The following is a 13,283-nucleotide window of genomic DNA, read 5'->3' as shown; positions in this document are numbered from 1 at the left end:
TTATTGTTTTATAGACAGAAATCGTGGAATATTATAAAATATTGAAACGTTTTCATATCAACAATAACATTTGTATAAATTCTTTTAAATTGGTTTAAAAACAAGTGTACAAAAAAGTTACAATGTCAACAATTCAGTAAAAGAAATTATAAAATTATGTGACGTTTGTTCTGTCATAATCATTTTCTGTGGTTTTGGTTTTCTTTTCTGCATTAGGTTTAACCGCCTTGAAAGTGTTATAATAATCATGTTGTGATGAAACAGTTGAAACTTTGAGTTGTGATTGGTTACATTTTTCATAATCGTTAGTGATCGGAATAGCTCGGGCAAGGTCATATGTGGCTTGTGGTGGCGGTTTGCTGCAGTTTGCATCATCTATATGAATGTAGTCATAATCATTTTCTAGTACAGCCTGGCCATTCGATGATACACTGTCTACGCCAGAAATAATATTATCATCTGCCTCCACCAGATAATCTATGTTATCGATGTTCCGCGATCGGATGGCGGAGGGATTTGGTTGTAAGTAGTCTTCATGAGGATCGGATGCCCGCATGTATCCATACGAGTGTTCCTGTGCTGCCCGAGGATGTACAGTGTCGTACTCATTTTGTGCAGGTTCTGGTTTCTTCCAAAATGACGCTCTTCTAAGAAGTTCCGGTTTCCTAAAACGATGGAATACACATGAGCCTTTTTAAAATAGCTTAAAATCATTACTGAACTGAACGTCTACGATTTTTAAAGTCATAAATGTGTATGAAATACTAAAAATATACATACCTTCTCTTGACATAGACGTACACAAATCCTAATATTGTAAATGCGACGACCAAAATAAATATTATAACTGCAGCAGTGGTTCCTGTAAAACAATAAAACTGAAATGTCTTCTTTGTTGAAAACAAAACTTTTTTATTGAAAACAACAGGCCTACGGTGATTTTCTGAAGTTGTATTTACATGTATTTGCAAACATATTTGATTCACATAGAGTTTTATGTATACTATATATTTTATCTTTTCTATCTTGATTTTCAAAATTCTAAACATCATCGCAAACTAAAGTTTTGTTCGTTACATGTATTTATATAGTAAATACATGTACCGTCAGTATTTCGTATTGTGTTGTTATTAAGAGTATTAATTAACATTACCTATGTTGGCCATACTACCAGTCTCCTTTCTCTTCTTCCGTTTGTCATTATTCGTCCCGTTGTTATTGCTCTGTGTGCTTGTAATGGCGGGTAGTGGAGTCATTCCATCACCATCTGGTCCTATCGTCTGTAAAGTTCTGATTGGTCCGGCGGTCCTAATGGACACTGGTTTTTTAGTGGGTCTTGTGGGCGTAGGTATGGTGACATTTAGAACCTGCGACAGGCTGGAGTGACTGTGGTCTGGGTTACTGCACACATCCCCCACTCTGACAAAGTACGTGTACCGGATCGAGTGTCTTTCTGGAAGACGATAACTATACTATTATTACATTAATATATGCTACAGTCTTTCTTAAGCACAGCATTATAAGAGATTTGATTTGATATTTATGTGTTGTTGGGATCTATAAAGAATTAAATTTCAATAATAAGATACAGTAATCTTTAGGGTATTACTATCTGTCTCGAATTCAGAATATTTACATATATTTAAATTTTTTAATTTCTTTGTCCCTGCTAAAACTGCAAATAGTAATTTGAAATTACTTGATTTCTAAATAAAGCTTCTCTTTCGTCGATAGGCGTGATTATAAAAAATAACTTCCAGAGAGAGAGAGAGAGAGAGAGAGAGAGAGAGAGAGAGAGAGAGAGAGAAGTAGTTGGGGGCTTGAAGTATGTGAATTTACAGAATCAATAGCATGTAAATATATATAAGAAATATAACTGTCAGATTTTTTGGTTTCAAGAAGATGATCAAGCAATTGGCTTGCTTAATAATTTTATGCATAAACGCCTTCGGCGTTCGACAGTTAATCCACTGAAGATTTTTTCCTTCACTTCTTAGGAAAACTATTTTTCCATCAATCAGTAAACATCAGTTAGAATTAGATTTTCAAGCTTTTTTGCAGCGAGCTTTTCAAATCAATGAAATTTACAATGACCTTCATATCAATAATACTATATTTTATGTACTTAAACCTACTTTATATGATTGTATTTCTTTCTTTGTTAGTACGGGAATCAATTGCAGCGATTACTGAAGAAAAAAATATATGACCCGATTACGCGGGTTTTGTATTTTTTCTGCAACAGCTACAACGTTAATTCCCGTACTAACAAAGAACTTCAAGGCATTTTCCCCCTGTGTTTCATAAACGTTCTGTAAAGCAATGCACGAGAATTGTTTAAACTGATTTTCCTTTTGGTTTAATTAGGTTGCAAACCAAATATTTTCTCGTTAAAATACTAATTTTGCGAGGGAACATTTAATTCTTTGGAGAGTTGCTTTGAGCCTTTTCGTTTCAGCAGTAAACAGCGTAAAACTAAAGATGAGATACTCTTCTTATATGACAGTGAAGAAAACGAAAAGTAATCATGCTCAAAAGTACAATTTAACAATTATCATAAATGCGAGACAAAGATAGATCTTGTGTTTAACGTCTAGTTGGGATCAAGTATCATTGAGGAGTAAGCATCCCCGGCCATACTCGCTGTGATCGGATTAACGGAGGAATCTGTTACATGTATAGTAGACAATTCAGTTTTTAAACAATGGCTTAACAATATGTATGAAAAACTTCAGTCAATATTCGACTCATGACAGAGTGTATTTGCAAACAATTCATTGTATGAACCGTAGAATTTGCGAAATTTTGACTTTAAAGAATATTGTTGATGTCTTTGTATCATCAACTTATTTGTCTGTAATATGTATTGTTTCTTCGTAGACAGAACACGCTCTTGCGTATTGGATCAATTGGAATATTTAAACACCATACTAGTATTATGCATGTTAAAATGAAAAATTGCTACATAAATTAATAAAATAATTCTACAGGTGAATATTAAAATGTTTTGTTTTTTTTTTTTTACATAAATTTGCCTCTCCATATTTGTACATACCTGCTTCACAGAGAAATGCGTGTGAGTAGTATCTTCTCTGGTAGAAACACTTAATGTCCAAATGGTAATTAATCAAGCAGGCTGTAATTATGGAAAAAAATTTTAACATTTGTATCTAGATCTGATCTAACTACTGTATATATAGATCTTATCATTAGATTATACTTTATTTCATTATATTTCGTGCTTAAGAATGCTCTTTGCTAGATTTAATTTCTTTTAATCATCTGCTAAGTCGTAAATCTGCAAATGTTTGCAAGATGAGTTGATGCTAGTCATTTGGTAAATACACACCATCCTTTGATCCCTTCTGATTGGTCCAGAAGACGATATTAGGAGGAATACATTGCATCACATCTAGTTTTTCCTCTTCTGTGAAGGAGCTCGGGGCAGCTAGACGACCCCCGGTATTTTCACAAGCCTCTCTAGCGTCCGTGAAATTCATCTCATCATGGCCAACAAAAAGCAAGAACCGGGTAGCTACAAAAGCAATGCATATTAACAGTAGACTAAATCATGAAGGTCTTTGATTGGGGAAATACATCTATCGAAATGTCAAACTGGTTATTGCAACAAAAGCAAAAAATGGAAATAGGATTTAGTTTTGCTTTATTTTGACTGTAAAAGACATCTTTAATGTCATCTGGGTGCATAAACTGTGAGAGAAGAAAGTTTAGCGATCTGAATAATGATACATGATCGTCAGGGAATCCAGCTGCAATAGCGATCAGAGAATTGGTTTTGGTGGCTTAAGACCCTGTGACAACCTTTTTTAAGAATGTTTGAGGGGATTGCTTAAATAGGTATTAACATTTCCATCAACATGATCAACACTATTAATTTCTGGACACAAAGATTCCGGAAAAAAATCTGGGTATGTTTATTGGTTTTCCATGACATCAGAAGCTGACAAAAGGTGATGTCTGTTTTCAGTTCGTTTCAATGTAAAACACTGGTGCTAAATGCTTAATAGTTCATGAATGGAGAGTTCCACCATATTTTGAGTAAAAGCGATGACGCTAATTGTGAAGAGGCAAGACATGTAAGAGGATTATTTCAAATTAGTCAGCTTTTATATAGTTAAAATTCCACCATGTGTTACATGTATTATGAGATAATAGGTAAATGAGAACTCACTATTCCTCGTGTAAATAATCATGACTTTCTTAATCTGTTCTATTTTTATAATTGAAATGACAGAAAGTGTTCATCAGGTATTCTCCAGAAAGTGTTACATGTATGTACAATCATGTATATTGCATGCCACAAAAAAGTTATCTTTTTGTGCAGTAACTAATGAATTTGAACAAAATGTAAGACCTAGTTGTCTACCAATCGGACTGTTGATGTACGTAGTCTGTGGATTCCTTTCCTTATTGGAAAACCACAGACATATAATATGGTAGCAGCCAAATTACGATAGTTCGGTGGTAATATGTGGACTGGCTTAATCCATCTCTGGTTTCTGTCCTGGTCACGATTCGTTTTGTTTGCTAAGCTTGTGAGATTGGTCGCTATTTGTTATATTTAACTTTTACATTTAAACCATTACTTTAAATCTTTTTAAATGTGATAAAGCTCACCTTTATAAAAAGTGTTTCTTTTACATATATATTCAGAGGTAATTTATTGATTGCATCATTTATTAACCATATAGTCTTACCTTTTTCTCCCTCTTCGTATTCCAGTATATTTTGGCCAATATGATTGTATCTTATTCTAAATAGTGTTTTTAAAAACATTTAATATTGCTTTACAAATTTTACATAATAAATGAACGTCTTTTCTCCTTTATTCATTTTTATACTGTCAAAAACTAAAAATCTACTGCTCAATAACTTAATTTTTTGGACCAATTATTTCCAAAATTAATAGCCATTCTCTGTAACCACTTAAACTTTTGTGGCACGCATAGTCATAGATTTTTTTCAAATTTGGCTGGAATTTAGCACCTCATAAACTACTCCAAAAAATATTGTTAGATCATATGAATGTTGAGAAGTTACCATGGAAACGGTGTCTAAAGTTGATTTTTTCTGAAAATATGCAATTTTTAGGAATGTTATTTAATGAAATGCGGCTACTTCAATTCATGATACTCACAGAAATAAAAAGTATGACATCTGATTTTAAAAGAAATTTAAAAACATTGTTGGTATTCAGTCTATAAATGTGAGAAATCTGTGATTAAAATAGCAGACATTCATTTAAAAATTGAATTATCTCCCTTTGATAATTGTGAGCTCTTTAGTGTGAGAGATAAAAAAAATCATTGGACAAAACTGACTGGAAGTTGTTTACAATTGTCAACATATATCCTGGATTTCAAGTAAAATCAAGTGTTTTTTCTGTTTATTTAATGTGCATACAAATTTTAACCTCTTTGTTTATTTCCTGGATGCAAAAGGGTAATTTTGATGTGTGAACAATGGCGAAATGTACATGATCACACTATAATGTGAGAGAAGTAGGCTTTTGATTTTACCTAAATGATTAGATTCAAGCTACATTTAAATGATCATACAAAACTGGAAGTTGAAAGTTGGATAACAAATAGACTTGGCAACAACAAAGTACAGGTGTATCAAGTTTATATTGAATGAAGTGATGTAAGTTGATGCCTGTCATTAAAGGGAGGACCATTTGATTTGTTGGGGGGGGGGGTGACAGATTTTAGAAACTAATAATCTGTTCTTGAAATTGTTGAAAATGAATAATCTGTCCTCTACTGACAGGAAAATAAATAATCTATCCTTGATAAGTGCTACAACCCCCACCCCCACCCCCACCCAAAGGCACTTGTTTCGGTAAATAATTTTTTTAACCCATAGTATAATAAGTATTATTATTATACTATATGGGTTAAAAAAATTATTACCAAAATAAGTGCCCCCCCCCCCCTTCCCACGAAATAGAGTTTGGGCGTAATCCTTTTTTTTTTTTTTTGGCTCTTCAGACTTTTTTTAAGGTGAAACAAAAAATAAATAATCTGTCCAGGATTATCTTGGAAATAAATAATAAGGATTTCACTACCACGAAAATAAATAATCTGACTAGGAAAAAACAAACGCTCTTTACACCCCCATCTAAAATTAAAGAACGAAAAAGTATATTTTATCTCTATTTAAAGGCTACATGTAGAAAAAAAATCCACACCTAAAAACCAGTTTTTAGTGAAGGATGTAACAGAAAATTTAATCTTTTTAATTCCTCCTACTGTTTGCCTTTATCTGTATCACAAAGAAAGAGAAAAGTTATGTGTGTATATTTCAGAATTTGCTTTTTTATTCAATGATTTTGAAAACATTTAGAAAGAAATTGATAATTTTGCTGAAGCAAGAATTTTCTTTAAAGGAAAGGTCTTTACCAAATAAAAAAAATAAATTGTTAAGGCCAATAATAAAAATGTTTTGTTTGATTCCTGTCGAACAGTCAAAATTATACTTTCATTTTTTTTTTTGGAGGGGGGGGGGTGCATAGAAATACAAATTGTCTGAATCATATTTAAAGTTAACGGTTTATCATTTCTCTAGACTAAGATACATTTAGATTGAACCTTGTAGCAGTAAGATTAGTTTTAAATCTGTCTATAGCTGTATTTTATTTACAACGAAAACATAAATAAATTTCTGACAAGCCCCCCCCCCCCCCTTTCTACCAAAAAAAAAAAAAATCATAAAATTAAATTTAAAAAATCTATACCCCGGGAATGGGGGCAGGTTGGGGTTTTGTATCACTTATGAATGAATTACTTCGGAATCCTTTAATATTTATAAATAACGCTTCTTAACGTTTTACAAGGGATTTTTTTTTACATGGTACCTGGAAGGGATGGAGTAAGTCCTGGTCATTGGTTACTTTACTATATTCATTTTTTTAAATAAAATGAAAACCGTAGGAATAAGGCAGGGACATATTATTTATTTTCAACATTTTCAAGGACTAAACTTTGGAAATTATGTTTACATTACACACCATAAGATGTACGATTCCATCAAGCTTACCAACCAACTCAAATTAAGCAACCGACATAAATTCAAGAAAGCACAAAAACAGATTATTAAATTTTGGGAAAAAGCAGATATATCATGTGTAAACCCATGCATATCTGGGTTGAAATATTCATCATCAATGTCTCTAAATTTTCAAGTTTTTAAGAATAATATTGCAAAGTAATTTAAAAATGGATTTAGCCTTTTTCTGTCAATTTCTCTGAAAAAAGTCACAGGAAAACATAATTTGATTGTCACTGGAAAAGAGTGGGCTGTTGAATAGGGTCAAAAATGTACATTTTAGAACAAGGACTTGGTCTACAAAAACAACAAAAGAGTTCTTACATGCATGTAGCACAATTCTCTACGTACAAGTCATTCAATATGGTAAGTGTATAGGCTTTCAATATTTTGACGTGGCTACATTTTTATCAATAAATGACCTTTAAAAAACATTCTCATAGCATTTTCACATTATATATGCATCAAGCTAAAGGTGAGAATGTAATTTATTTACCAGTTTCAGTATAAAACAGGATACGCTTTCACAATATCCAAGTATGAATGCAATACTAACAAGCTAATTCAGAGAATCTGTGTCCCCTGCTTAAGGAAAAAAGAAGAGCATGTACGGATCTAGAGGGGTGGTGGTCGTAGGGTGGTGGGGGTGGGGGACGGGACACTTTCAGAGGAGCGGGCTGGACCATAGGGAGTTATGATATAAAATTTCATTGCAAAAGCTTAAAAGCTTCTTGAGATATCGCTCGAATATGAAAGTTTTACACACAAACAGAATGTATAAATTTTTGACATTGACCTTTGACCTTTTGACCTCGAAATCAATAGGGGTCTTCTTTAGTTCATAGGGAGTTGTGGTTTAAAATTTCAATGCAAAAGCTCGAAGGCTTCTCGGGATATCGCACAGAAATAAAGTGTTTAAACATACTGAATTTATGAATTCATGACCTTGACCTTTGATCTTAAAATCAATGGGAGTCTTCCCTAGGCCACAGGGATTTTTAATGCAAAATTTAATTGCAAAGGCTCAAAGGCTTCTCGAGACATCGGGCCGAAACTAAAGTGTTCCAGAAAGACAGACTGACGGACAGATGGACGGTCAGACAGACCCAAATCAATATCCCCCACTTTCAGTGAAAGCGGTGGACAAAAAGGCAATTTTTATATACCATTGTGACCTTGAACTTTGACCTTCTGTCTGTATTTACCAATTCAGGTGATGCTACATGTAGTTATTGCCCACCAGAATGGTAATTATGTTTATTCATGCTGTTTAAAACAAAAGTATTAGTTGGGACACAGAAAAAAATGTGTTCAGTTTCCTTAAATTTCTATCTAAATCGAGCCATTTTGACCTTGATCTTTGACCTTTTGTCATGAAAATTGATTTTTCTCTTTGTTTTTGCTATTGTGTACCACATAACTAGATATGGTTTCAATTCATTTTAAAATACCCAGGTATTTATATGGAAACTGATTGTAAATACCTATTGCCCTTGTCTAGATTTCTTTAAAAAAGCATAAGTTTGTAACCATGGTAACACGAAAACAAAATATGAATACCAAGTGTTTCTTTGCAGTTTATATTAGAACTATATATGGACTTTCAAACCAATGTATTTAATTTTTCCCATATGTCCGCAAAATTTTACACCAGGCTTTTCAAAAGAGCATAAAATCTACAATTTTTCCACAGAAAAATCCTACCTAAAAACGGGCGATATTTTTTCTATTAGGTAAAGTTACTCAAATACTAGAAATTATCTAAAGAACTATAAAAATGATGTATTTTGGCAAAAAGATGAAGTCATGTAAATATCTTGTGGTGTTAAAGACTTTTAATTAGTCAAAAAGGGTCATTTTTCATCAAAATTTAGCTTTTTTTAGGCCATGAAAAATGTATGTTGGTTGCCATGGTAACCATGGACCATAGCAACCATTTTATTATGAATTTTAGTTTCATACATCAATATAGGAATGTGTGCCAAGTTTCATAAAAATCTAAGACCTAGCGTGCCACACTCCCTATATAAGAGTTTAAATGCTTACAGAGAATGGCTATTAAATATTAAGCATACTACTTCTATAATTACATTTATGGTATTTGTTATCGATAACTTTTTTATGTCCCCGAAAAAAAAATGTTTTAATCTCTTCATCTTACTACATGTATAAGTAGGATTCAAGGCAAACAAAAAAATAATGCTCATGATCTACAGCATTATTTTGATAGTCGATGAAATCGTTGTTTTCACTTTGTTATTATACTTCGAGAGTTTTGGCTACAATTAGGATTGACAGTGCAAAAGCACTGAACAATGAGAAAAATACAACAAAACAACTATGTTAGTCAAAAATCACCATCAATGATATAAGTATTTCTCATCATATTTGAGCTGATTTGTAACTGAATATTATATAATCATATTTCTATGATATTAGTAGTACATGTAATTGATACCTAAATTAATGAATTGTGTTTTAACCGTCAATTTTTGGGGGTATGAAACAAAGTCAGCAAAGTGCATTATAACATATATTCCTTCTTTGGTATGAAATGAATTTAGCAAAGTGCATTTTATCCGTATATTCTTTCATAGGTATAAAACCGTCTTCTGTTGTAAAATCATATCAAGTGTAACACATTAGTCTGTATGATACTCGGCGATGGCCTTTCTTTTACTTGCCACAATGACACCTGCTGTAGCACTTGTGAAACTATAATCTGTAACATTTTTTTTTGAAAAGTGGTTCAGTTATACTTATGCATTTACTGACTGTCCCATAAACTGTAAACACTATTGTTCACAACTTGGCTAAGTTTGGGGGGATTTGTGTTTATAACAAACACAATTTGTTTACGGCTACATTTTTTTGGTCATTAAGAAGATCATAAGGCTGTGCTTGACAAGCGACACGATACCTAATTTTTCCACCCGTCTTTATGCTAGAGTCTACGTAATTCTTTACCAGGGATAATAACGACTCCGTCACTAACTCTGTTATACATCACAACATCCAACGAAGGAAATTGATGGTGTGGGTACATTACGGGACTAGAGTTATTGAAATCAAAATCACATTAGAATCGCATTAAGTACGCATCAAACAGTGTTAATGTTAATTACATTCATTACTGTAATATACAATTTAAAGTAAACATGGGGATTGAAATAGACTTCCTTTGATTTGCTATAGAGAAATTTTCTTTTCCTTCTTACCGACTGATTCATTGTGGTCTCTTGTTTTATTGCAATAATAATGCACGTTTTACCACGTATTGCGGTCATTACTAATAAAACAGCGTGATCGTAGGATCAAAACCTAACGTCAAAGGTGCAAATTTTCTCACATGATCGAAGCTATTTCTAATCTTTTACATTTCAGTCTTATTAAATTTTTAATTTACATCTACATCAAACATAGGTTTATTACACTCTTGCTGATAGATATAATTCACATCATACCTGAGCTTTGATTCGCCAGCATCAGTAATATTCCGCTAATTACAATAAAGTTGTTTGCCATGATGTGCAGTATGAAAAACCCAAGCGTGGACTCTACGGTCAACTGACGAAAGATGTTTTTGTGGACTCGGTTCAATGGACACACACAAAATCATTAGACACCGTCACGCTTTATTAGAGAGAGGAATGTCACACATAAGGATCGAAAAATGGCTGAAGTCCAGTCTAAATTTTACCATCGATCATACGTTATAGAAATAGACTCCTGAAATATTTTAACCCCCCCCCCCCAAAAAAAAAAATCACAATTCATATATATTAATTGTCTGATCTTTAGTATGTACATGTACCTCTCATATTGGAATCAAAAACTTGGTAAGGGGTGGCATGTCATATCATTGCTGCTTAATTTTTCCTGATAAAAATCAAATTTAGCTTTAAATTTAGACTGTAACAACTTTTGTTTGACCAAGTTACGGTCACGACTGATGCTGAATAAAATGTAATATCATGTCAGGAGTGCAACAAAATAAGATACAACAGGATCACTTTTAAATATATTATTTTTAAAAACTTACTATATCAAGCTTCCTGTCTGGCTTAGATTTGAAGGATTGACTAAATTGAAAAAAAAGTATTTAGGGGTAATTTATTGCATCATATTTCTGTTAAAGTTGAGACGATTAATGTTAAATAACAATCAAAAAGCCATTTTTGCCACATATACAAGAGAAGAAAGGGTTTAGATCTAATCATTTATATCCCTGACACAAGTCCAAAGGATAAAATACTACAATTTCTTTTGATTATGTATTTCAGAAAGTCTTTTTGAAATGTAGTAATATCTTTTTTCTTCAAAAGAAATTCTACTAATAAAATTTCTGAAACTTTTTTTCTATCCATTTGTCTATTCTATTGTTACTTCAGAAAATTTAACTAGAATGTATATACAATATGATTGTTATAATTGAAAAATATGTTATGGTAAGTTTTTTTTTCAAAAAAATTCAAAATTTGTCGGGGATATTCAGTCCGAATCTAATAAGTTATCATTTTGAAGCAGATCAAAACAACGCAGATTTAAATTAAATAAAGATTTGAAAGAGCAGGCCCGTAGAAAGCGGAGGGGGGGGGGGCGCTCCCCACTTTTTTCTGAGTATAGTATTTTGCTATAGTAAATTTTCCTTTAGATGCTGGTTAATTGCCCCCCCCCTACTTTTTGATATGTTGTATTGGCAAATTCCAGGATTTGGACAGTAAATAAGTTTTTTTTGCTTGTCAGATAATTTTGGGAAGTCCCCCTCTACTTTAGGTTAGTTTAGGGTTTTTTTTTTTTTTTTTTTTTTTTTTTTTTTGCTTGTCAGATTTTTTGGGGGAAGTTGCCACCCCCTCCCACTTTTGAAACTGTTGCTACGGGCCTGAAGAGGACTATGTAGAGATTACTCCCTGTGAAAATATTGACAACAGAAAGAGCGAATAACTTTCTGGAATGAAAGCAAATACACATTTTTAAAAAAAAAAAATGTGTGATTTGTGCAACTTACGATTTATTTCCTATTGACCTTTAAAAAAAACAAACTTTGTGGTAATAGTCAATAGGCATAAGCTAAGGGATTTATGAAAGAATTTTTGTAATTTAATGTTGCTTAGATATAAACCTTAAATGAAATATATTCGCATGGATCAGGAAATATATTTTTTTATATACCGCTTCTGCTAAACTTAGGGGATATTGTAAGGTACAATTTTAACCTGGTTCACTATTCTATGTCACAGATATTACTTTGGGTTTAGCTGTCCATCCATCTGTCTGGCTGGCTGGGTGTAACTAATTTTAGGATGGTAACTTAAAAACCGTTTAGCTTTTGCAATCAAATTCCAATTTCATACTCCGTATGACTTAGAGAAAACCCCTATCGAAGATTAAGGTCAGGAATTCATATACTGAATATTGCATAAAATGGTTTCCAGATATGTTATCTTTAGTTGTTTGAGCTTTAGTAATGAAACTTAAGATGTTAAACTTTGTAAACTAAAGAAAGATCCTTTCAGTTATTGATTTTGAGGCCAAAAGATGAAAAGTCAAGGTCAATCCTCTTTTTTCTTTCTTCATCCACATTTCATTAGTTTTCACCCACTTACATGTATTTTGCCCGTGAATTCCGAAATCAGCTTTTTATTTCTTTTGTTTTATCATTGATTCTTTTAGTCGCATTTCGCAAGGAGGATTTTTTGGAAGGGAGGGAGGATCCAAATGTTGATTTTGAGATGAAATGTCAAGGTCAGAAATTCACATATATATTGCCAAAAAAAAAGCTTCCAGATGATACCTTTAGATCTTTTTGAGCTTTTGCATTGGAATTTCATATCATAACTCCCTAGGACTTAAAAAAGGCCCAAATTGATTTTGGGGTCAAATGACAAGGTCAGAAGTTTAAATATTGAATTAATGGTTTCTATGATAACTCAAGTTCTCTTAGAGCTTTTGAAACTTCTGAAACATAAGAAGATTATGACTTTCTGTAAGAAAGACCTTTATTTATTTTGTGGCAAAAAGGTGAATAGTCAAGGTACATGCAATAAATTCGTACATGGTATAAAATGGTACACTTTCTTCCGTATTTCTAAAAAAGTCCTTCAGTTTTTCCACTAAACTTTTATATCATAATTCCCCATGACTTAATTAAAGAACGCTATTGATTTTCTGGTCAAAGGCCAAGGTCACAAATTCATTTAATACATTAAATTGTT

General features: G+C 32.5%; 1 pseudogene; it reads right to left on the bottom strand.

The window, feature by feature from the left end:
- Positions 1-154: 154 nt before the first annotated feature.
- On the bottom strand, positions 155-10,687 carry LOC133196205 (uncharacterized; annotated as a pseudogene).
- Between the last annotated feature and the right edge of the window lie 2,596 nt (positions 10,688-13,283).

The sequence above is a fragment of the Saccostrea echinata genome, unplaced genomic scaffold, assembly GCF_033153115.1.
Source record: "Saccostrea echinata isolate AGI-Se365-2 ecotype Australia unplaced genomic scaffold, CSIRO_AGI_Sech_v1 ptg000001l, whole genome shotgun sequence".
Classification (NCBI taxonomy): Eukaryota; Metazoa; Mollusca; class Bivalvia; order Ostreida; family Ostreidae; genus Saccostrea; species Saccostrea echinata.
This window is presented reverse-complemented; position numbering and strand designations above follow the sequence as displayed.